We start from the raw sequence: 21,785 nt of genomic DNA on the forward strand, positions 1-21,785 counted from the left end.
CCATACTCCACCAATTGGAAGGGGAATACATTAGTTTTGAGCAAAATCAACAATATAAGGTCAAAGACACATTGTTGGTCAAAAAGTGATTCTAGCGCTCTGAAAAGCATTTTGCAAGCGTAAAAACCAAAAATGTTGATATCTGTCAATTTCAATGCAAACGTGTTATTAAGCTTACCAAAGGGTTATAGGGCCATACTCCACTATTTGGAAGTGGAATACATTAGTTTTGAGCAAAATCAACAATATAAGGTCAAAGACACATTGTTGGTCAAAAAGTGATTCTCGCGCTCTGAAAACATTTGGCACGCATAAAAACAAGAAATGTTGATATTTCTGTTAGTTTCAGAAAAACAAGTCAAAAACACATTGTTGGTCAAAAAGTGATTCTAAGCGCTCTGAAAAGAATTTTGCCGGCATAAAAATAATAAATGTTGGTATCTCTGTCAATTTCAATGCAAACGTGTGACTAAGCTTACCAAAGGGTTATAGGGCCATACTCCACTATTTGGTAGTGGAATACATTAGTTTTGAGCAAAATCAACAATATAAGGTTAAAAACACATTGTTGGTCAAAAAGTGATTCTAGCGCTCTGAAAAGCATTTTGCCGGCATAAAAACAAGAAATGTTGGTATCTCTGTCAATTTCAATGCAAACATGTTACTAAGCTTACCAAAGGGTAATAGGGCCATACTCCACCATTTGGAAGGGGAATAAATTAGTTTTGAGCAAAATCAACAATATAAGGTCAAAGACACATTGTTGGTCAAAAAGTGATTCTAGCGCTCTGAAAAGCATTTGGCACGCATAAAAACAAGAAATGTTGATTTTTCTGTTCATTTCAGAAAACATGTCGAAAACACATTGTTGGTCAAAAAGTGATTCTAGCGCTCTGAAAAGAATTGTGCAAGCGTAAAAACCAAAAATGTTGATATCTGTCAATTTCAATGCAAACGTGTTATTAAGCTTACCAAAGGGTTATAGGGCCATACTCCACTATTTGGAAGTGGGATACATTAGTTTTGAGCAAAATCAACAATATAAGGTCAAAGACACATTGTTGGTCAAAAAGTGATTCTAGCGCTCTGAAAAACATTTGGCACGCATAAAACAAGAAATGTTGATATTTCTGTTCGTTTCAGAAAAACAAGTCAAAAACACATTGTTGGTCAAAAAGTGATTCTAAGCGCTCTGAAAAGAATTTTGCCGGCATAAAAATAATAAATGTTGGTATCTCTGTCAATTTCAATGCAAACGTGTTACTAAGCTTACCAAAGGGTATAGGGCCATACTCCACCATTTGGAAGGGGAATACATTAGTTTTGAGCAAAATCAACAATATAAGGTCAAAGACACATTTCTTGGTCGAAAAGTGATTCTAGCGCTCTGAAAAGCATTTGGCACGCATAAAAACAAGAAATGTTGATTTTTCTGTTCATTTCAGAAAACAAGTCGAAAACACATTGTTGGTCAAAAAGTGATTCTAGCGCTCTGAAAAGCATTTTGCATGCGTAAAAACAAAAAATGTTGATATCTGTCATTTTCAATGCAAACGTGTGACTAAGCTTACCAAAGGGTTATAGGGCCATACTCCACTATTTGGTAGTGGAATACATTAGTTTTGAGCAAAATCAACAATATAAGGTTAAAAACACATTGTTGGTCAAAAAGTGATTCTAGCGCTCTGAAAAGCATTTTGCCGGCATAAAAACAATAAATGTTGGTATCTCTGTCAATTTCAATGCAAACATGTTACTAAGCTTACCAAAGGGTAATAGGGCCATACTCCACCATTTGGAAGGGGAATACATTAGTTTTGAGCAAAATCAACAATATAAGGTCAAAGACACATTGTTGGTCAAAAAGTGATTCTAGCGCTCTGAAAAGCATTTGGCACGCATAAAAACAAGAAATGTTGATTTTTCTGTTCATTTCAGAAAACATGTCGAAAACACATTGTTGGTCAAAAAGTGATTCTAGCGCTCTGAAAAGAATTGTGCAGGTATAAAAACAAGAAATGTTGGTATCTCTGTCAATTTCAATGCAAACGTGTTACAAAACTTACCAAAGGGTTATTGGGCCATACTCCACTATTTGGAAGTGGAATATATCAGTTTTGAGCAAAATCAACAATGTAAGGTCAAAAACACGTTGTTGGTCGAAAAGTGATTCTAGCGCTCTGAAAAGCATTTGGAACGCATAAAAACAAGAAATGTTGGTATCTCTGTCAATTTCAATGCAAACGTGTTACTTAGCTTACCAAAAGGGTCATAGGGCCATACTCCACTATTTGGAAGTGGAATACATTAGTTTTGAGTAGAATCAACAATATAAGATTAAAGACACATTGTTGGTCAAAAAGTGATTCTAGCGCTCTGAAAAGCATTTTGCAAGCGTAAAAAACAAAAATGTTGATATCTGTCAATTTCAATGCAAACGTGTTACTAAGCTTATCAAAGGGTTATAGGGCCATACTCCACTATTTGGAAGTGTAATACATTAGTTTTGAGCAAAATCAACAATGTAAGGTCAAAAACACGTTGTTGGTCGAAAAGTGATTCTAGCGCTCTGAAAAGCATTTGGAAAGCATTAAAAAATTGATTCAGTAGGACTCCTTATCCATGTAAACGATCATTGTGACATCTGAATTCATTAATTATCTGAAATACAATGCGTGTGCGTGTGATGTTAAATGTTTGAACCAAGGTTAACGGTTAAAGTGTCAGAGAATGGGTGGTGACTTTTTGACGTCCTCCCATGATCTGAAGTGAGCGTGCGTGTTTGTGTTGGTGAAAGTTTAAGAAATGTACAACTGTCGGTTCAGCTCTCTGGTGCTTCCTGCTGGCAGTATCACTATACTGTCCTCATGTTTCACAAAAACAGTTTTGAGAGACGTTGTCAGTTTTTGTATGTTGCTTAAATCCTCCAAAGCGGTTGGCAGTAAACATCAGGTCACGGTACGCCACGGAGTCAATGAGCTCGAGTTGAAAAAGAAAAAGCTTACAGCACCTGGTATTCCCAGGCGGTCACCCATCCAAGTACTAACCACGCCCAACCCTGCTTAGCTTCCGAGATCAGACGAGATCGGGCGTATTTTTTTTTTTTCTTTTGGTGACACCCGTCACTACTTACAGAAACCTGGGCTTCTGAGGAGGTCTCCCATCCAAGTACTAACCAGGCCCGACCCTGCTTAGCTTCCGAGATCAGACGAGATCGGGCGTATTCAGGGTGGTATGGCCGTAAGCAATTAGTGCAGGCGCAAAACCAGGTTTTATACAGTAGCACATAAGGAGTGAGAAAGCGGCTGAGGCTCGACGTTACACTTTTACAAAAACAATCATTAGTTAGATATAAACGGCAGTAATTGATTCAGTAGGACTCCTTATCCATGTAAACGATCATTGTGACATCTGAATTCATTAATTATCTGAAATACACTGCGTGTGCGTGTGATGTTAAATGTTTGAACCAAGGTTAACTGTTAAAGTGTCAGAGAATGGGTGGTGATTTTTTGACGTCCTCCCATGATCTGAAGTGAGCGTGCGTGTTTGTGTTGGTGAAAGTTTAAGAAATGTACAACTGTCGGTTCAGCTCTCTGGTGCTCCCTGCTGGCAGTATCACTATACTGTCCTCATGTTTCACAAAAACAGTTTTGAGAGACGTTGTCAGTTTTTGTATGTTGCTTAAATCCTCCAAAGCGGTTGGCAGTAAACATCAGGTCACAGTACGCCACGGAGTCAATGAGCTCGAGTTGAAAAAGAAAACGCTTACAGCACCTGGTATTCCCAGGCGGTCTCCCATCCAAGTACTAACCAGGCCCGACCCTGCTTAGCTTCCGAGATCAGACGAGATTGGGCGTGTTCAGGTTGGTATGGCCGTCAGCAATTAGTGCAGGCGCAAAACCAGGTTTTATACAGTAGCACATAAGGAGTGAGAAAGCTGCTGAGGCTCGACGTTACACTTTTACAAAAACAATCATTAGTTAGATATAAACGGCAGTAATTGATTCAGTAGGACTCCTTATCTATGTAAACGATCATTGTGACATCTGAATTCATTAATTATCTGAAATACACTGCGTGTGCGTGTGATGTTAAATGTTTGAACCAAGGTTAACGGTTAAAGTGTCAGAGAATGGGTGGTGATTTTTTGACGTCCTCCCATGATCTGAAGTGAGCGTGCGTTTTTGTGTTGGTGAAAGTTTAAGAAATGTACAACTGTCGGTTCAGCTCTCTGGTGCTCCCTGCTGGCAGTATCACTATACTGTCCTCATGTTTCACAAAAACAGTTTTGAGAGACGTTGTCAGTCTTTGTATGTTGCTTAAATCCTCCAAAGCGGTTGGCAGTAAACATCAGGTCACGGTAGGTCACGGTAGGCCACGGAGGCAATGAGCTCGAGTTGAAAAAGAAAAAGCTTACAGCACCTGGTATTCCCAGGCGGTCTCCCATCCAAGTACTAACCAGGCCCGACCCTGCTTAGCTTCCGAGATCAGACGATATCGGGCGTGTTCAGGTTGGTATGGCCGTAAGCAATTAGGTGAGGCGCAAAACCAGGTTTTATACAGTAGCACGTAAGGAGTGAGAAAGCTGCTGAGGCTCGACGTTACACTTTTACAAAAACAATCATTAGTTAGATATAAACGGCAGTAATTGATTCAGTAGGACTCCTTATCCATGTAAACGATCATTGTGACATCTGAATTCATTAATTATCTGAAATACACTGCGTGTGCGTGTGATGTTAAATGTTTGAACCAAGGTTAACGGTTAAAGTGTCAGAGAATGGGTGGTGATTTTTGACGTCCTCCCATGATCTGAAGTGAGCATGCGTGTTTGTGTTGGTGAAAGTTTAAGAAATGTACAACTGTCGGTTCAGCTCTCTGGTGCTCCCTGCTGGCAGTATCACTATACTGTCCTCATGTTTCACAAAAACAGTTTTGAGAGACGTTGTCAGTTTTTGTATGTTGCTTAAATCCTCCAAAGCGGTTGGCAGTAAACATCAGGTCACGGTACGCCACGGAGTCAATGAGCTCGAGTTGAAAAAGAAAAAGCATACAGCACCTGGTATTCCCAGACGGTCTCCCATCCTAGTACTAACCAGGCCCGACCCTGCTTAGCTTCCGAGATCAGACGAGATCGGGCGTGTTCAGGGTGGTATGGCCGTAAGCAATTAGTACAGGCGCAAAACCAGGTTTTATACAGTAGGAGTGAGAAAGCTGCTGAGGCTCGACGTTACACTTTTACAAAAACAATCATTAGTTAGATATAAACGGCAGTAATTGATTCAGTAGGACTACTTATCCATGTAAACGATCATTGCGACATCTGAATTCATTAATTATCTGAAATACACTGCGTGTGCGTGTGATGTTTGAACCAAGGTTAACGGTTAAAGTGTCAGAGAATGGGTGGTGATTTATTGACGTCCTCCCATGATCTGAAGTGAGCGTGCGTGTTTGTGTTGGTGAAAGTTTAAGAAATGTACAACTGTCGGTTCAGCTCTCTGGTGCTCCCTGCTGGCAGTATCACTATACTGTCCTCATGTTTCACAAAAACAGTTTTGAGAGACGTTGTCAGTTTTTGTATGTTGCTTAAATCCTCCAAAGCGGTTGGCAGTAAACATCAGGTCACGGTACGCCACGGAGTCAATGAGCTCGAGTTGAAAAAGAAAAAGCTTACAGCACCTGGTTTTCCCAGGCGGTCTCCCATCCAAGTAATAACCAGGCCCAACCCTGCTTAGCTTCCGAAATCAGACGAGATCGGGCGTGTTCAGGGTGGTATGGCCATAAGCAGTTAGTGCAGGCGCAAAACCAGGTTTTATACAGTAGCACATAAGGAGTGAGAAAGCTGCTGAGGCTCGACGTTACACTTTTACAAAAACAATCATTAGTTGGATATAAACGGCAGTAATTGATTCAGAAGGACTCCTTATCCATGTAAACGATCCTTGTGACATCTGAATTCATTAATTATCTGAAATACACTGCGTGTGCGTGTGATGTTAAATGTTTGAACCAAGGTTAACGGTTAAAGTGTCAGAGAATGGGTGGTGATTTTTTGACGTCCTCCCATGATCTGAAGTGAGCGTGCGTGTTTGTGTTGGTGAAAGTTTAAGAAATGTACAACTGTCGTTTCAGCTCTCTGGTGCTCCCTGCTGGCAGTATCACTATACTGTCCTCATGTTTCACAAAAATAGTTTTGAGAGACGTTGTCAGGCTTTGTATGTTGCTTAAATCCTCCAAAGCGGTTGGCAGTAAACATCAGGTCACGGTACGCCACGGAGTCAATGAGCTCGAGTTGAAAAAGAAAATGCTTACAGCACCTGGTATTCCCAGGCGGTCTCCCATCCAAGTACTAACCAGGCCCGACCCTGCTTAGCTTCCGAGATCAGACGAGATCGTGCGTGTTCAGGGTGGTATGGCCGTAAGCAATTAATGCAGGCGCAAAACCAGGTTTTATACAGTAGCACATAAGGAGTGAGAAAGCTGCTGAGGCTCGACGTTACACTTTTACAAAAACAATCATTAGTTAGATATAAACGGCAGTAATTGATTCAGTAGGACTCCTTATCCATGTAAACGATCATTGTGACATCTGAATTCATTAATTATCTGAAATACACTGCGTGTGCGTGTGATGTTAAATGTTTGAACCAAGGTTAACGGTTAAAGTGTCAGAGAATGGGTGGTGATTTTTTGACGTCCTCCCATGATCTGAAGTGAGCGTGCGTGTTTGTGTTGGTGAAAGTTTAAGAAATGTACAACTGTCGGTTCAGCTCTCTGGTGCTCCCTGCTGGCAGTATCACTATACTGTCCTCATGTTTCACAAAAACAGTTTTGAGAGACGTTGTCAGTTTTTGTATGTTGCTTAAATCCTCCAAAGCGGTTGGCAGTAAACATCAGGTCACGGTACGCCACGGAGTCAATGAGCTCGAGTTGAAAAAGAAAAAGCTTACAGCACCTGGTATTCCCAGGCGGTCTCCCATCCAAGTACTAACCAGACCCTACCCTGCTTAGCTTCCGAGATCAGACGAGATCTGGCGTGTTCAGGCTGGTATGGCCGTAAGCAATTAGTGCAGGCGCAAAACCAGGTTTTATACAGTAGCACATAAGGAGTGAGAAAGCTGCTGAGGCTCGACGTTACACTTTTACAAAAACAATCATTAGTTAGATATAAACGGCAGTAATTGATTCAGTAGGACTCCTTATCCATGTAAACGATCATTGTGACATCTGAATTCATTAATTATCTGAAATACACTGCGTGTGCGTGTGATGTTAAATGTTTGAACCAAGGTTAACGGTTAAAGTGTCAGAGAATGGGTGGTGATTTTTGACGTCCTCCCATGATCTGAAGTGAGCGTGCGTGTTTGTGTTGGTGAAAGTTTAAGAAATGTACAACTGTCGTTTCAGCTCTCTGGTGCTCCCTGCTGGCAGTATCACTATACTGTCCTCATTTTTCACAAAAATAGTTTTGAGAGACGTTGTCAGTCTTTGTATGTTGCTTAAATCCTCCAAAGCGGTTGGCAGTAAACATCAGGTCACGGTAGGTCACGGTAGGCCACGGAGGCAATGAGCTCGAGTTGAAAAAGGAAATGCTTACAGCACCTGGTATTCCCAGGCGGTCTCCCATCCAAGTACTAACCAGGCCCGACCCTGCTTAGCTTCCGAGATCAGACGAGATCGGGCGTGTTTTTTTTTTTTTCTTTTGGTGACACCCGTCACTACTTACAGCAACCTGGGCTTCTGAGGAGGTCTCCCATCCAAGTACTAACCAGGCCCGACCCTGCTTAGCTTCCGAGATCAGACGAGATCGGGCGTGTTCAGGGTGGTATGGCCGTAAGCAATTAGGTCAGGCGCAAAACCAGGTTTTATACAGTAGCACATAAGGAGTGAGAAAGCTGCTGAGGCTCGACGTTACACTTTTACAAAAACAATCATTAGTTAGATATAAACGGCAGTAATTGATTCAGTAGGACTCCTTATCCATGTAAACGATCATTGTGACATCTGAATTCATTAATTATCTGAAATACACTGCGTGTGCGTGTGATGTTAAATGTTTGAACCAAGGTTAACGGTTAAAGTGTCAGAGAATGGGTGGTGATTTTTTGACGTCCTCCCATGATCTGAAGTGAGCGTGCGTGTTTGTGTTGGTGAAAGTTTAAGAAATGTACAACTGTCGGTTCAGCTCTCTGGTGCTCCCTGCTGGCAGTATCACTATACCGTCCTCATTTTTCACAAAAACAGTTTTGAGAGACGTTGTCAGTTTTTGTATGTTGCTTAAATCCTCCAAAGCGGTTGGCAGTAAACATCAGGTCACGGTACGCCACGGAGTCAATGAGCTCGAGTTGAAAAAGAAAAAGCTTACAGCACCTGGTATTCCCAGGCGGTCTCCCATCCAAGTACTAACCAGACCCTACCCTGCTTAGCTTCCGAGATCAGACGAGATCTGGCGTGTTCAGGCTGGTATGGCCGTAAGCAATTAGTGCAGGCGCAAAACCAGGTTTTATACAGTAGCACATAAGGAGTGAGAAAGCTGCTGAGGCTCGACGTTACACTTTTACAAAAACAATCATTAGTTAGATATAAACGGCAGTAATTGATTCAGTAGGACTCCTTATCCATGTAAACGATCATTGTGACATCTGAATTCATTAATTATCTGAAATACACTGCGTGTGCGTGTGATGTTAAATGTTTGAACCAAGGTTAACGGTTAAAGTGTCAGAGAATGGGTGGTGATTTTTTGACGTCCTCCCATGATCTGAAGTGAGCGTGCGTGTTTGTGTTGGTGAAAGTTTAAGAAATGTACAACTGTCGTTTCAGCTCTCTGGTGCTCCCTGCTGGCAGTATCACTATACTGTCCTCATTTTTCACAAAAATAGTTTTGAGAGACGTTGTCAGTCTTTGTATGTTGCTTTAATCCTCCAAAGCGGTTGGCAGTAAACATCAGGTCACGGTAGGTCACGGTAGGCCACGGAGGCAATGAGCTCGAGTTGAAAAAGGAAATGCTTACAGCACCTGGTATTCCCAGGCGGTCTCCCATCCAAGTACTAACCAGGCCCGACCCTGCTTAGCTTCCGAGATCAGACGAGATCGGGCGTGTTCATGGTGGTATGGCCGTAAGCAATTAGTGTAGGCGCAAAACCAGGTTTTATACAGTAGCACATAAGGAGTGAGAAAGCTGCTGAGGCTCGACGTTACACTTTTACAAAAACAATCATTAGTTAGATATAAACGGCAGTAATTGATTCAGTAGGACTCCTTATCTATGTAAACGATCATTGTGACATCTGAATTCATTAATTATCTGAAATACACTGCGTGTGCGTGTGATGTTAAATGTTTGAACCAAGGTTAACGGTTAAAGTGTCAGAGAATGGGTGGTGATTTTTTGACGTCCTCCCATGATCTGAAGTGAGCGTGCGTGTTTGTGTTGGTGAAAGTTTAAGAAATGTACAACTGTCGGTTCAGCTCTCTGGTGCTCCCTGCTGGCAGTATCACTATACTGTCCTCATGTTTCACAAAAACAGTTTTGAGAGACGTTGTCAGTTTTTGTATGTTGCTTAAATCCTCCAAAGCGGTTGGCAGTCAACATCAGGTCACGGTACGCCACGGAGTCAATGAGCTCGAGTTGAAAAAGAAAATGCTTTCAGCACCTGGTATTCCCAGGCGGTCTCCCATCCAAGTACTAACCAGGCCCGACCCTGCTTAGCTTCCGAGATCAGACGAGATCGGGCGTGTTCAGGGTGGTATGGCCGTAAGCAATTAGGTCAGGCGCAAAACCAGGTTTTATACAGTAGCACATAAGGAGTGAGAAAGCTGCTGAGGCTCGACGTTACACTTTTACAAAAACAATCATTAGTTAGATATAAACGGCAGTAATTGATTCAGTAGGACTCCTTATCCATGTAAACGATCATTGTGACATCTGAATTCATTAATTATCTGAAATACACTGCGTGTGCGTGTGATGTTAAATGTTTGAACCAAGGTTAACGGTTAAAGTGTCAGAGAATGGGTGGTGATTTTTTGACGTCCTCCCATGATCTGAAGTGAGCGTGCGTGTTTGTGTTGGTGAAAGTTTAAGAAATGTACAACTGTCGGTTCAGCTCTCTGGTGCTCCCTGCTGGCAGTATCACTATACCGTCCTCATTTTTCACAAAAACAGTTTTGAGAGACGTTGTCAGTTTTTGTATGTTGCTTAAATCCTCCAAAGCGGTTGGCAGTAAACATCAGGTCACGGTACGCCACGGAGTCAATGAGCTCGAGTTGAAAAAGAAAAAGCTTACAGCACATGGTATTCACAGGCGGTCTCCCATCCAAGTACTAACCAGGCCCGACCCTGCTTAGCTTCCGAGATCAGACGAGATCGGGCGTGTTCAGGGTGGTATGGCCGTAAGCAATTAGTGCAGGTGCAAAACCAGGTTTCATACAGTAGCACATAAGGAGTGAGAAAGCTGCTGAGGCTCGACGTTACACTTTTACAAAAACAATCATTAGTTAGATATAAACGGCAGTAATTGATTCAGTAGGACTCCTTATCCATGTAAACGATCATTGTGACATCTGAATTCATTAATTATCTGAAATACACTGCGTGTGCGTGTGATGTTAAATGTTTGAACCAAGGTTAACGGTTAAAGTGTCAGAGAATGGGTGGTGATTTTTTGACGTCCTCCCATGATCTGAAGTGAGCGTGCGTGTTTGTGTTGGTGAAAGTTTAAGAAATGTACAACTGTCGGTTCAGCTCTCTGGTGCTCCCTGCTGGCAGTATCACTATACTGTCCTCATGTTTCTCAAAAACAGTTTTGAGAGACGTTGTCAGTTTTTGTATGTTGCTTAAATCCTCCAAAGCGGTTGGCAGTCAACATCAGGTCACGGTACGCCACGGAGTCAATGAGCTCGAGTTGAAAAAGAAATAGCTTACAGCACCTGGTATTCCCAGGCGGTCTCCCATCCAAGTACTAACCAGGCCCGACCCTGCTTAGCTTCCGAGATCAGACGAGATCGGGCGTGTTCAGAGTGGAATGGCCGTAAGCAATTAGGTCAGGCGCAAAACCAGGTTTTATACAGTAGCACATAAGGAGTGAGAAAGCTGCTGAGGCTCGACGTTACACTTTTACAAAAACAATCATTAGTTAGATATAAACGGCAGTAATTGATTCAGTAGGACTCCTTATCCATGTAAACGATCATTGTGACATCTGAATTCATTAATTATCTGAAATACACTGCGTGTGCGTGTGATGTTAAATGTTTGAACCAAGGTTAACGGTTAAAGTGTCAGAGAATGGGTGGTGATCTTTTGACGTCCTCCCATGATCTGAAGTGAGCGTGCGTGTTTGTGTTGGTGAAAGTTTAAGAAATGTACAACTGTCGTTTCAGCTCTCTGGTGCTCCCTGCTGGCAGTATCACTATACTGTCCTCATGTTTCACAAAAATAGTTTTGAGAGACGTTGTCAGTCTTTGTATGTTGCTTAAATCCTCCAAAGCGGTTGGCAGTAAACATCAGGTCACGGTAGGTCACGGTAGGCCACGGAGGCAATGAGCTCGAGTTGAAAAAGGAAATGCTTACAGCACCTGGTAATCCCAGACGGTCTCCCATCCAAGTACTAACCAGGCCCGACCCTGCTTAGCTTCCGAGATCAGACAAGATCGGGCATGTTTTTTTTTAATTTTTTTTTTTTTATTATTAACACAAAATATATACATACACCATCATGCATAAATAAAACATAAAACAAATAAAACAAGAAAGATACTTCAGATCCATCTCAAACAAAAAAAACTACAAACAATACTGGGTTAGCCAGGATGCTTTTGTAAAAACCTTCAATACACTGGCCCCTCACCAAATCAAAAAAGTCATGAACTTGAAACACTAATTAACAAGAAATAAAAATAGTCAGTCACCCTGCTGACCTCTTAACCGCACCTCCAGCCCGTAGGTGCCCCCTTCAACTCATCCAAAATCCAATTTCACTTCCCCATCGCCTCCAAGCACAACAAAAGTGCTCCCCTCCTAAACCCTCCCATAAACTCATCTTCCCCAACATAACTATACACCATATTTACATCTCTTCTCATTATACTCTTAAAAACACTCCATACCTCAACTCTCTTCTTCTCATAATGGGCCAAATTTCTCCTGAGCTTGACAGCAAACCTTGCGTGGCTTAAAACATAATTTAACAGATTAACATTACAACCTTCCACCCTACTTGTCACCCCAAACAGCCACAACTCTCTCCATTCCATTCTCTCCACAAACCCTCCTCCCCAACATCCTTTAATTTTCACAAAGTATCCCTCCAACTCACAACATTCAACAAACTCATGCATACACGTTTCCACCCCCACTCCGCACACATCACATTCCTTCCTCACATTCACATCAAACCTGCTGATTATTAAATTGTTAAACACCCTATTGTGCCGCAAAAGGAAATCAAAATCTTCACATTCAATACAATTCCATTTCACTCTTAAATTCCTCCATATTCCCCCTACATCCATATCAATCATCACTCTAACCCATACTTTCTCTGCAGCCGGTCTCCTCACTTCTTTCCCTCTTAAACATCTATACATTACTCTCGTTTTCACACTCTTCAGACTCACCCTCCTTTCTCCTTCCCCCACATACATTTCTATCTCACCTTCTCCATTCACCACAGCCTCTCTCTCAATCATCCCAACCCATTCTCTCGGCATACCCTCCTTGATCCTTTCCAACACTCCCTGTGCCGTACCCAACCATATTTCATCCCCTCTTTCCCTCACCTCGTCGACCATTACCTGTGCCCTCATGAACCCAGGTACATACTCATAAACTAAATCCTTCACCTTCCTAACCCCTGCTCTCCAAATCACCCTGTTATAAATTGTGTTCCCCTCAAATGTGATTTTTGGATTTAAAAACACTGGTTGCTCCCATACCTGCTTGACATCCTTACACTCATACTTCACACATTTCACAAACTCTCCCCACGCTCCCAACACCTCCTTATAAAACTCAGACACTCCTACCAACATACCTTTCTTTAGTTCCATATACACTCCACTCTCTCCACACCCACCACACTTATTAATTGCTTCCCTTAAAAACACCTTCCATATATGATCCCTCTTGTCCTTTAGATATCTCACCACCATTTTCACCCTAAGGGCTTTCTTTCTCCTTTCTAAATTAATCAATTTTAACCCACCATCCTCATACTCATTTTCCATCACCTCCCTGGCTATCCTAACTCCCTTCCCACCCCACACAAACTCACTCACCATTCTCTCCACCTCCTTCAAAACTCTATCAGGCACATCCAACACATTCATTGCATACACAAGCTTGCTCATTACCAGCGCATTCACAACTGTCACCTTCCCCTTCAGCTTCAACCCTCTAAGTTTCCAAAACCTTAACGTCTTCCTAATCCCATTCATTATCCCTTCAAACTGCATATCTCTCCCTTCTTTATCCTTTATCCCCAAGTTCACACCTAATATCCTAAAATAATCCTTTTCCTCTTTCAATCCTATCTCCCTCCTACCTGCTCTCTCCACACCTACATACATGATTTCTGACTTTTCCATGTTTATTTTCGCCCCTGATGCCCTGCCATACAACTCTACACTACCTAAAACCTCAACTACACTTTCCCTGTCCCTAACTGTAACTGTCGTGTCATCCGCATACTGAAATAATAAACTAACCCGCCCCTCTGGTAACTCTATACCCCTGATCCTGTCATTCTGCATTAGAAGTGCCGCTAGCGGCTCTGCCGACAAGGAGTACAGCAGAGCCGACAGCGGACAGCCTTGCCTAACCGACCTTTCCAGTCTAAATGCATCTGTGACAATCCCATTGATTTTAACGCAACTCACTGCCCTGTCGTACATCCTCTTTATCCATCCTACCAACCTGCGCCCAAAACCAAATTTATCTAACACTCTATATAAATAATCATGATCCACCCTATCAAATGCTTTGTTCAAATCTAAACTTACAACTATCCCCCCTTTATCTCTCTTCATATATTCTATTATGTCCCTAATACTACTAATTGTGTCTGCTATGTCCCTACCCGGTATACTATATGCCTGTGTGCTTCCCACCACCTTCCCTATTACCTGCTTGACCCTGTTGGCTAACACCCTTGCTAAGACTTTATAATCACCATTCAACATACTAAGTGGCCTATAATTCTGAAGCTTAACCCTACTCCCTTTCTTGTGTATCACCGTTACTAACCCTGTCGACATGCTCAGCGGCATCTCGCCCTTCTCCTCTATCCATCTAAATAACCTCTCTAGCACTGGCACTAACTCCTCCCTAAACTCAACATAAAATTCACCAATTAACCCATCTATCCCTGGACTCTTATTTCTCCCTAACCCTCCTATCGCTTCATTTATTTCACCCGTCCCTATTCCTGTCTCACACATCTCCCTATCATCATCGCTCAACCTGGCTTTCACACTATCCAACACCTGCCTCATACTCTCCTCATCCACTTCTTCTTTCCTAAATAAATCCCTATAAAAATCTTCTACTCTTTCAGCTATCCCTACAAAATCAGTAATCATCTCCCCTTCCTTTCCTTCCACTTTTTCTAAATAATTCTTCTTCTGCTTCGTCTTTTCTAATCCTAAAAAGAATCCTGTACATTTCTCTCCCTCAATCACATATCTGGCCCTACTTCTGACTATTGCACCCATACACCTCCTCTGTTCTATCTCCTTCAGTTCATCCTTAATTCTAATATACTTCCCCAAATCATAGCCTACCACCTCATCCGCTCTCTTTGCCTCTCTAGCTAAATCTCCCTTTAACCTCCTCTCTCTCTCTCTCTGTATCATATTCCTGCCTCTACTATAACCCACACTCAATTCCTTTATCTCTCCTTTCAAACTCTCCCACCACCTCCCAATGTCCTCCTCATACATTCTCTCATTCTTCCTCCTCAATATACATTCTCTCACTTCCCTTTTGTACTTTTCCTCTCTCAGCAACTCACCATTCATACACCACACGCCTCCCCCTCTCCTCTCAAACCCCTGACCTAAATTAAACCCTAACACCATGTGATCACTTAGCGCAGTAACCTTATACTCAATTCTCCCTATCCTACCTGCAATGCCGTTTGTACTTAAGACTAAATCTATCCTACTCTGTTTTAAAACTCCTCTCACCACTTGCCTCCTTGAAAAAACCCTCCCCTCTGGATTCCTTTCCCTCCACACATCTATTAAACCATTGTCTCTCATAACCTCCTCCAACACACCTCTTGACAAGTCATTCCTGAAACACATACTTGCAGACGCATCCAACCTCCCACACCACACGTTAAAGTCACCCACCACCAAACAGTTTTCCACACACATTCCCCCCAATCCCTCAAAAAAAAACCCTCCTCTCCTTCACCTCATTCGGCGCATACACATTCAACAATCGACATACTTTACCCAAGTACTCAAAGGTAATTCCTATCACCCTCCCATCACCATCATCCACACACTTCGTCACTTTCTCAACCACTCCCCTTTTCACTAAAATTGCTACCCCTCTTGATTTAACACCACCATTATTCACATACATGTCCCCCATCCATTCTTTCTCAACCACCCTCATTACCTCCTCATCCCAATGTGTCTCTTGTAAACATATTATGTCTGCCTCACACACCATCAAGATTTGCTGCCTCCTGTTCCTACCCCTTAGCCCATTAGCATTAAAAGAAGTTATCCTGATCATTAAAAGTATAAATGAGAAGAGATTCCACACGTTATATTATTAATTTGCACTTTTTTTCCCCTTATCTTCTCTCTCCTTCCTCCCCGATGGTCTTTTCCTATTTCCACCCACCACCTCCATGCTTTCCTCCCCACTGTCTGATATATCCGAAGCCACCCACTTCCTACTTTCTGTTATATCAGCAGCCCTCCACCCCCACTTAATCCCGCTTGCCACCGCCCTTCCTCCTCCCTGTCCCACCACAGTCATTCCACTCTTTTCCACGTTCTTCTCCCCTCCTTTCGCTCCCTCACCCGCGCTGCTCCGCTCCTCTCGCTCGTCCGTCCCCCTCACCGCACTGTCCGCGCTGCAGCCGTTCTCCTCCCTTTCCATCTCTCCTCCCGTCTCCGTTGTCTCTTCCGCTGCGCTCACGTCCTCTGCCATTCCTTCCTGCTCCTCGTCCTCCTGCTCTCCTTCCCCGCCGACTCCCACGCCACTTCTTTCAGCTTCAGTCGCCTCAGCTCCGCTACCGCCTTCTCCTCCCTTTCCTCTCGGTCGCTCCTCCTCCTCGCCGACGTCCGTCTCCCGGCTCCCGCCTTCTCCTCCTTGTTGCCTCTGTTCTCCGTCAACGCCACACTCTCTTGCGTAGTGCCCCTGTCCTTGGCACCTGTGGCATCTGAACTCCGGACAGTCCCTCAGGATATGCCCAGGTTGGATGCACATCCTACACACCTTCTCCTGTCTGTCGTGGATCACCCGGAAGTACTGGGGACCCGTAGCTGTGCTGAACTGCGTCGAATACGGCAACGACCTAACCAAGTCATTAAACTTCACCTTCAGGAACCTGGTCCCGTCTGCGATGTTAGTGCCCGGCCACATTCTTCTTTTGATCGGTGAGGCAGCAGAGACCCCCCACCCCTGTAGCTTCAGAAGAACGTCATTGTCCTTGGTGTACGCCGGAAGCTCCAAGAACGACACCACCGTTTCGTCACTGGTAAGCTCCTTTGCAACTATACTAACCCCTCTTATTTTGAAACCATCCATAAGCTTATTTTTCCCGCTGAGATGTCCCATTGTCAATTCGTATTTTTTCAATCCAGTTTTACGGCACGCCATCAACTCCCCGCACACCTCTCTCGTCACTCTCATGAACTCCATCACTGTTATTGGATCTTCCCCAATAAGTTCAACACTCACGGTTAGTTCTTTGTCGTATTTATTCTCTTTCTCTCCAACCTCTCCTCCCCTCTGGTCTTTCTTTCCGCAGTCTACTTCATCCGAGCCTTTCCCGTTTCCATGATCCGTTCCCATTATGTCCGTCCGCATGATATTGCTTCCCCAAACCAATGGGAGAATTATATTCCCCCAAACAGCGCCTCACTGTTTGGGGGAGATGTATCGAAGAAGATCAAAAAATAAGGCACTTAAACCAGCATAAAAGTAGCAACAAACACTCGCCTGCTCTCTGCACACTTCCTGCTTGCTCAGGTGGTATGGCCGTAAGCAATTAGGTCAGGCGCAAAACCAGGTTTTATACAGTAGCACATAAGGAGTGAGAAAGCTGCTGAGGCTCGACGTTACACTTTTACAAAAACAATCATTAGTTAGATATAAACGGCAGTAATTGATTCAGTAGGACTCCTTATCCATGTAAACGATCATTGTGACATCTGAATTCATTAATTATCTGAAATACACTGCGTGTGCGTGTGATGTTAAATGTTTGAACCAAGGTTAACGGTTAAAGTGTCAGAGAATGGGTGGTGATCTTTTGACGTCCTCCCATGATCTGAAGTGAGCGTGCGTGTTTGTGTTGGTGAAAGTTTAAGAAATGTACAACTGTCGTTTCAGCTCTCTGGTGCTCCCTGCTGGCAGTATCACTATACTGTCCTCATGTTTCACAAAAATAGTTTTGAGAGACGTTGTCAGTCTTTGTATGTTGCTTAAATCCTCCAAAGCGGTTGGCAGTAAACATCAGGTCACGGTAGGTCACGGTAGGCCACGGAGGCAATGAGCTCGAGTTGAAAAAGGAAATGCTTACAGCACCTGGTAATCCCAGGCGGTCTCTCATCCAAGTACTAACCAGGCCCGACCCTGCTTAGCTTCCGAGATCAGACGAGATCGGGCGTGTTCAGGGTGGTATGGCCGTAATCAATTAGTGCAGGCGCAAAACCAGGTTTTATAAAGTAGCACATAAGGAGTGAGAAAGCTGCTGAGGCTCGACGTTACACTTTTACAAAAACAAACATTAGTTAGATATAAACGGCAGTAATTGATTCAGTAGAACTCCTTATCTATGTAAACGATCATTGTGACATCTGAATTCATTAATTATCTGAAATACACTGCGTGTGCGTGTGATGTTAAATGTTTGAACCAAGGTTAACGGTTAAAGTGTCAGAGAATGGGTGGTGATTTTTTGACGTCCTCCCATGATCTGAAGTGAGCGTGCGTGTTTGTGTTGGTGAAAGTTTAAGAAATGTACAACTGTCGGTTCAGCTCTCTGGTGCTCCCTGCTGGCAGTATCACTATACTGTCCTCATGTTTCACAAAAACAGTTTTGAGAGACGTTGTCAGTTTTTTTATGTTGCTTAAATCCTCCAAAGCGGTTGGCAATAAACATCAGGTCACGGTACGCCACAAAGTCAATGAGCTCGAGTTGAAAAAGAAAAAGCTTACAGCACCTGGTATTCCCAGGCGGTCTCCTATCCAAGTATTAACCAGGCCCGACCCTGCTTAGCTTCCGAGATCAGACGAGATCGGGCGTGTTCAGGGTGGTATGGCCGTAAGCAATTAGTGCAGGCGCAAAACCAGGTTTTATACAGTAGCACATAAGGAGTGAGAAAGCTGCTGAGGCTCGACGTTACACTTTTACAAAAACAATCATTAGTTAGATATAAACGGCAGTAATTGATTCAGTAGGACTCCTTATCCATGTAAACGATCATTGTGACATCTGAATTCATTAATTATCTGAAATACACTGCGTGTGCGTGTGATGTTAAATGTTTGAACCAAGGTTAACGGTTAAAGTGTCAGAGAATGGGTGGTGATTTTTTGACGTCCTCCCATGATCTGAAGTGAGCGTGCGTGTTTGTGTTGGTGAAAGTTTAAGAAATGTACAACTGTCGGTTCAGCTCTCTGGTGCTCCCTGCTGGCAGTATCACTATACCGTCCTCATGTTTCACAAAAACAGTTTTGAGAGACGTTGTCAGTTTTTGTATGTTGCTTAAATCCTCCAAAGCGGTTGGCAGTAAACATCAGGTCACGGTAGGTCACGGTAGGCCACGGAGGCAATGAGCTCGAGTTGAAAAAGGAAATGCTTACAGCACCTGGTAATCCCAGGCGGTCTCTCATCCAAGTACTAACCAGGCCCGACCCTGCTTAGCTTCCGAGATCAGACGAGATCGGGCGTGTTCAGGGTGGTATGGCCATAAGCAATTAGTGCAGGCGCAAAACCAGGTTTTATAAAGTAGCACATAAGGAGTGAGAAAGCTGCTGAGGCTCGACGTTACACTTTTACAAAAACAATCATTAGTTAGATATAAACGGCAGTAATTGATTCAGTAGGACTCCTTATCTATGTAAACGATCATTGTGACATCTGAATTCATTAATTATCTGAAATACACTGCGTGTGCGTGTGATGTTAAATGTTTGAACCAAGGTTAACGGTTAAAGTGTCAGAGAATGGGTGGTGATTTTTTGACGTCCTCCCATGATCTGAAGTGAGCGTGCGTGTTTGTGTTGGTGAAAGTTTAAGAAATGTACAACTGTCGGTTCAGCTCTCTGGTGCTCCCTGCTGGCAGTATCACTATACTGTCCTCATGTTTCACAAAAACAGTTTTGAGAGACGTTGTCAGTTTTTTTATGTTGCTTAAATCCTCCAAAGCGGTTGGCAATAAACATCAGGTCACGGTACGCCACAAAGTCAATGAGCTCGAGTTGAAAAAGAAAAAGCTTACAGCACCTGGTATTCCCAGGCTGTCTCCTATCCAAGTATTAACCAGGCCCGACCCTGCTTAGCTTCCGAGATCAGACGAGATCGGGCGTGTTCAGGGTGGTATGGCCGTAAGCCATTAGTGCAGGCGCAAAACCAGGTTTTATACAGTAGCACATAAGGAGTGAGAAAGCTGCTGAGGCTCGACGTTACACTTTTACAAAAACAATCATTAGTTAGATATAAACGGCAGTAATTGATTCAGTAGGACTCCTTATCCATGTAAACGATCATTGTGACATCTGAATTCATTAATTATCTGAAATACACTGCGTGTGCGTGTGATGTTAAATGTTTGAACCAAGGTTAACGGTTAAAGTGTCAGAGAATGGGTGGTGATTTTTTGACGTCCTCCCATGATCTGAAGTGAGCGTGCGTGTTTGTGTTGGTGAAAGTTTAAGAAATGTACAACTGTCGGTTCAGCTCTCTGGTGCTCCCTGCTGGCAGTATCACTATACCGTCCTCATGTTTCACAAAAACAGTTTTGAGAGACGTTGTCAGTTTTTGTATGTTGCTTAAATCCTCCAAAGCGGTTGGCAGTAAACATCAGGTCACGGTACGCCACGGAGTCAATGAGCTCGAGTTGAAAAAGAAAAAGCTTACAGCACCTGGTATTCCCAGGCGGTCTCCCATCCAAGTACTAATCAGGCCCGACCCTGCTTAGCTTCCGAGATCAGACGAGATCGGGCGTGTTCAGGGTGGTATGGCCGTAAGCAATTAGTGCAGGCGCAAAACCAGGTTTTATACAGTAGCACATAAGGAGTGAGAAAGCTGCTGAGGCTCGACGTTAAACTTTTACAAAAACAATCATTAGTTAGATATAAACGGCAGTAATTGATTCAGTAGGACTCCTTATCCATGTAAACGATCATTGTGACATCTGAATTCATTAATTATCTGAAATACACTGCGTGTGCGTGTGATGTTAAATGTTTGAACCAAGGTTAACGGTTAAAGTGTCAGAGAATGGGTGGTGATTTTTTGACGTCCTCCCATGATCTGAAGTGAGCGTGCGTGTTTGTGTTGGTGAAAGTTTAAGAAATGTACAACTGTCGGTTCAGCTCTCTGGTGCTCCCTGCTGGCAGTATCACTATACTGTCCACATGTTTCACAAAAATAGTTTTGAGAGACGTTGTCAGTCTTTGTATGTTGCTTAAATCCTCCAAAGCGGTTGGCAGTAAACATCAGGTCACGGTAGGTCACGGTAGGCCACGGAGGCAATGAGCTCGAGTTGAAAAAGGAAATGCTTACAGCACCTGGTATTCCTAGGCGGTCTCCCATCCAAGTACTAACCAGGCCCGACCCTGCTTAGCTTCCGAGATCAGACGAGATCGGGCGTGTTCAGGGTGGTATGGCCGTAAGCAATTAGTGCAGGCGCAAAACCAGGTTTTATACAGTAGCACATAAGGAGTGAGAAAGCTGCTGAGGCTCGACGTTACACTTTTACAAAAACAATCATTAGTTAGTGTTGTGGCATCCAACGCGATTTCGCATGGATCCACTTTGACGAGGGTAGATAGATGTTCGGTACGCGAGTTCAGTATTTCGAGTTCCAGTTTTTATTGTACACAACTTAGGGTTTGCAACAAACACGATATAGACCACGGTCAAAAACTGTGTCCTTCTACACCCGCCAACTCATTCAAACAACCCACCACCTGTTACCTGTAAGTAAAGGTGAATCACCAAAGAGGGCGGGGCTTAGACACCCAAACGGTGCCCAACACTAAGCACCCTGTGACACAGGCTACACCAAACATCACATCAGAGTCTAGATCGCGATACTTACAATATTCCAAAATAACAGAAATTACCAAACAATACCAATATCACAAATAAATCATAAACAGCAGAAATGGCTCCAACATCCCGGCCCCTAATTGTCCATAATATCCAATTGACAATTATACAATAATAAACATGGAGCATTTCGCAATTCTTAAATGTTAAGAGTCGACACATTTTGCAGAATAAAGTCCAATGAAAAATGATTCATTCTTCTTCGAAAAAAGGCTTTCAAAATCCAAAAATAATGTTATTTTCCTGTAA

At 43.2% G+C, this 21,785-nt stretch overlaps 19 non-coding genes across 19 annotated transcripts; all 19 read right to left on the bottom strand.

The window, feature by feature from the left end:
* Positions 1 to 3,126: 3,126 nt before the first annotated feature.
* On the bottom strand, positions 3,127 to 3,246 carry LOC130377763 (5S ribosomal RNA). Its single transcript, XR_008894348.1, has one exon. It is a non-coding gene; the product is annotated as a 5S ribosomal RNA (ribosomal RNA).
* A 519-nt stretch (positions 3,247 to 3,765) lies between these two features.
* LOC130377781 (5S ribosomal RNA) lies at positions 3,766 to 3,884 on the bottom strand. Its single transcript, XR_008894365.1, has one exon. It is a non-coding gene; the product is annotated as a 5S ribosomal RNA (ribosomal RNA).
* A 529-nt stretch (positions 3,885 to 4,413) lies between these two features.
* Positions 4,414 to 4,532, bottom strand: LOC130377750 (5S ribosomal RNA). The gene has a single exon (XR_008894336.1). It is a non-coding gene; the product is annotated as a 5S ribosomal RNA (ribosomal RNA).
* A 518-nt stretch (positions 4,533 to 5,050) lies between these two features.
* LOC130377830 (5S ribosomal RNA) lies at positions 5,051 to 5,169 on the bottom strand. Its single transcript, XR_008894403.1, has one exon. It is a non-coding gene; the product is annotated as a 5S ribosomal RNA (ribosomal RNA).
* Positions 5,170 to 5,673: 504 nt separating this feature from the next.
* LOC130377739 (5S ribosomal RNA) lies at positions 5,674 to 5,792 on the bottom strand. The gene has a single exon (XR_008894325.1). It is a non-coding gene; the product is annotated as a 5S ribosomal RNA (ribosomal RNA).
* Positions 5,793 to 6,311: 519 nt separating this feature from the next.
* On the bottom strand, positions 6,312 to 6,430 carry LOC130377839 (5S ribosomal RNA). The gene has a single exon (XR_008894412.1). It is a non-coding gene; the product is annotated as a 5S ribosomal RNA (ribosomal RNA).
* A 519-nt stretch (positions 6,431 to 6,949) lies between these two features.
* LOC130377760 (5S ribosomal RNA) lies at positions 6,950 to 7,068 on the bottom strand. Its single transcript, XR_008894345.1, has one exon. It is a non-coding gene; the product is annotated as a 5S ribosomal RNA (ribosomal RNA).
* Positions 7,069 to 7,725: 657 nt separating this feature from the next.
* Positions 7,726 to 7,845, bottom strand: LOC130377727 (5S ribosomal RNA). The gene has a single exon (XR_008894313.1). It is a non-coding gene; the product is annotated as a 5S ribosomal RNA (ribosomal RNA).
* Positions 7,846 to 8,364: 519 nt separating this feature from the next.
* Positions 8,365 to 8,483, bottom strand: LOC130377761 (5S ribosomal RNA). Its single transcript, XR_008894346.1, has one exon. It is a non-coding gene; the product is annotated as a 5S ribosomal RNA (ribosomal RNA).
* A 529-nt stretch (positions 8,484 to 9,012) lies between these two features.
* LOC130377834 (5S ribosomal RNA) lies at positions 9,013 to 9,131 on the bottom strand. The gene has a single exon (XR_008894407.1). It is a non-coding gene; the product is annotated as a 5S ribosomal RNA (ribosomal RNA).
* Positions 9,132 to 9,650: 519 nt separating this feature from the next.
* LOC130377840 (5S ribosomal RNA) lies at positions 9,651 to 9,769 on the bottom strand. Its single transcript, XR_008894413.1, has one exon. It is a non-coding gene; the product is annotated as a 5S ribosomal RNA (ribosomal RNA).
* Positions 9,770 to 10,288: 519 nt separating this feature from the next.
* LOC130377724 (5S ribosomal RNA) lies at positions 10,289 to 10,407 on the bottom strand. The gene has a single exon (XR_008894311.1). It is a non-coding gene; the product is annotated as a 5S ribosomal RNA (ribosomal RNA).
* A 519-nt stretch (positions 10,408 to 10,926) lies between these two features.
* Positions 10,927 to 11,045, bottom strand: LOC130377835 (5S ribosomal RNA). Its single transcript, XR_008894408.1, has one exon. It is a non-coding gene; the product is annotated as a 5S ribosomal RNA (ribosomal RNA).
* A 6,725-nt stretch (positions 11,046 to 17,770) lies between these two features.
* LOC130377780 (5S ribosomal RNA) lies at positions 17,771 to 17,889 on the bottom strand. Its single transcript, XR_008894364.1, has one exon. It is a non-coding gene; the product is annotated as a 5S ribosomal RNA (ribosomal RNA).
* Positions 17,890 to 18,408: 519 nt separating this feature from the next.
* LOC130377728 (5S ribosomal RNA) lies at positions 18,409 to 18,527 on the bottom strand. The gene has a single exon (XR_008894314.1). It is a non-coding gene; the product is annotated as a 5S ribosomal RNA (ribosomal RNA).
* Positions 18,528 to 19,056: 529 nt separating this feature from the next.
* On the bottom strand, positions 19,057 to 19,175 carry LOC130377773 (5S ribosomal RNA). The gene has a single exon (XR_008894357.1). It is a non-coding gene; the product is annotated as a 5S ribosomal RNA (ribosomal RNA).
* A 519-nt stretch (positions 19,176 to 19,694) lies between these two features.
* Positions 19,695 to 19,813, bottom strand: LOC130377748 (5S ribosomal RNA). Its single transcript, XR_008894334.1, has one exon. It is a non-coding gene; the product is annotated as a 5S ribosomal RNA (ribosomal RNA).
* A 519-nt stretch (positions 19,814 to 20,332) lies between these two features.
* Positions 20,333 to 20,451, bottom strand: LOC130377815 (5S ribosomal RNA). Its single transcript, XR_008894390.1, has one exon. It is a non-coding gene; the product is annotated as a 5S ribosomal RNA (ribosomal RNA).
* A 529-nt stretch (positions 20,452 to 20,980) lies between these two features.
* On the bottom strand, positions 20,981 to 21,099 carry LOC130377829 (5S ribosomal RNA). The gene has a single exon (XR_008894402.1). It is a non-coding gene; the product is annotated as a 5S ribosomal RNA (ribosomal RNA).
* Positions 21,100 to 21,785: the final 686 nt, after the last annotated feature.

Source organism: Gadus chalcogrammus, chromosome 23, assembly GCF_026213295.1.
Source record: "Gadus chalcogrammus isolate NIFS_2021 chromosome 23, NIFS_Gcha_1.0, whole genome shotgun sequence".
In the NCBI taxonomy this organism is placed as follows: Eukaryota; Metazoa; Chordata; class Actinopteri; order Gadiformes; family Gadidae; genus Gadus; species Gadus chalcogrammus.